The sequence below is a fragment of the Microtus ochrogaster genome, linkage group LG1 (assembly GCF_000317375.1).
Source record: "Microtus ochrogaster isolate Prairie Vole_2 linkage group LG1, MicOch1.0, whole genome shotgun sequence".
NCBI lineage: Eukaryota > Metazoa > Chordata > Mammalia > Rodentia > Cricetidae > Microtus > Microtus ochrogaster.
The window spans coordinates 57662281-57664351 of NC_022027.1; the positions used below are offsets into that span (position 1 = coordinate 57662281).

A 2071-nucleotide genomic window follows, 5' to 3' on the forward strand; every position below is an offset into this window, starting at 1 on the left:
CTCAGTGGTCTGTAGGCTGCACGCCCCTGTTCCTGTCAGTGTTGACTGTGGTTCTGCTTCTCCTCTGGCTTCATCCTTGGCGTCTTTCATGGGTTTGTCCTCAGTCCCTCCTGTCTGCTTACTTCCTAGACTAGCTCTGAGATCTCCAAGTTCATGTCTAGCCCAGGCTCACTTCTCGGCTCTAGAGTCATATCTGACCTATTGGTACCTCCATGGAGGGACCCAGATAGCACCGAACTCAGCAGGTTCAAACTAGAATGGCCCACTGGTTCATTGTGCTGCATTTTAGATAGCACTGGTTCACTGGTGCTGCATTTCAGATAGCACTGCATTTCAGATAGCACTGGTTCACTGGTGCTGCATTTCCCTCAGGTAGAGGTGCTCAAGCCCTGGTTATTAGCTCAAAGGTCACTACAGAAAGCTCTCAAAAGCTGGACAAGAAACTGTGGTGGTCTCAGCCAAAAGAGAAACATCCTCCTATGCAAACCACATTTGGGATATGAAGAAAAACAAAGCAAACTGATACTCTGCTTTTCAGGGGAGAAAGCTGTAAATTCCCTGTAGATATTCTATGCCTGCACTTGGATGAAGCCTATAGAAAGTTCGTCTTAAATTATATAACCCACACACGAGGCTACGGGTCAGAATCTGGTAGTAGTGGTTGCTGTAAACTGCCTGCTTGCAGTAATGCCAAAATCCTGTGCTGATGTTATGGGAGCAATATGCATAATATTCTACATGGACAATTCTAAAAACTGCTCCACACGACAATGCCGCGTGGACACCCACTGTACCATGTGTTTACATGTCGGGTAAGGAAAACTACATTGGCAGAGCATTGCCTCAGCACGGACACCCTGTTTACGCTCCCTGGACAGGGCAGCCAGAGCCCTTTATCCAAGGCTTATGCCGAGTCCTTACTTTTTGGTACACTGTTTATGAGGCATTTGCAGTCACTTGGGTTGTGACAAGTAGGAGCTAGCAATTCAAGCCTGAGGTGTAAAACAGGAAGTGCTGGGGATACCTATATGGAGGGGGTCAAGTCTGGTGTAACTGTTGGGGAACTAAACAGGAGAAAATGTGCCACGATCGAGATGAGAAGCCAGTGAAAGCTGAGGTGGTGTTGAAGAGAGGTTAGCTCAAGCCATCCACTGGCAACACTGTTTGAGAAGGCAAGGAGTCTGGTGCTCAGAACCAGGTTTGTGTTTTGGCCTCTGAGTAGCTGTTGGTGCCCAACACCGGATAATGAGCATGGAAACAGGTGTTTAGGAGGCTGTCCTAAAATGGCATCCTGATCAACAGGACAGAACACACCTTACAGAACACACCCAGGTGCACAAATGCACAGACAACCGTGTGCACAAACTTGTCACTCTGCCTCTAAATACACACCCCAGCAGGGCATGACTTGCCACTCATGGACTACATTCAGGAATATCATTCCCCAGTAGGAACCACTCCTTTTGCTTTCATACCATCAATACAAGCATTACATAACTATATTTTATTCTCATGAATCTGCGATAGCTCCAGATTTATAAATCCCATGGTCCCAGCTTCCACATCCCATCCATAGCCTCATTGTGGAAGGCCTTGTGTGCTTCCCAGACTCGACCACCAGCTCCAGCTTTGCTGCCTCGCCTCACACCCTGTTCTGAGCTACAGCTTATGTGCCTGTGGCCTTGCTGACATGTTCACTTCACATCGCTGCCTAGTTTTTCTGTAGCATGGCCCTCACTGGTCACAAGGCAACTTGCAGTGTACACCCGCTCAAGTGATCCCCATAGAATACAAAGAGAGATGAGAACCTCTGACATAAGAGGCAGTGATTTTTAGTAGTACAGTGTGATAAATAACACACCTCCACAGGAAGGGGGGGCTCCTGTGGTTTAGAAGTGTTTCTAAGAGCCTGAGGAAGCCGCGCGGTGATGGCGCATGCCTTTAATCCCAGCACTCGGGAGGCAGAGACAGGTAGATTTCTGTGAGTTCGAGGCCAGCCTGATCTAGAAGAGCTAGTTCCAGGACAGGAACCAAAAGCTACGGAGAAACACTGTCTTGAAAAATCCAAAAA

At 47.9% G+C, this 2071-nt stretch overlaps 1 protein-coding gene across 5 annotated transcripts in view; it reads left to right on the forward strand.

The window, feature by feature from the left end:
• The window catches only part of Pigg (phosphatidylinositol glycan anchor biosynthesis class G), a 49146-nt gene that overhangs the window by 28453 nt on the left and 18622 nt on the right, over positions 1-2071 (forward strand). The gene's annotated exons all lie outside the window — the stretch shown is intronic.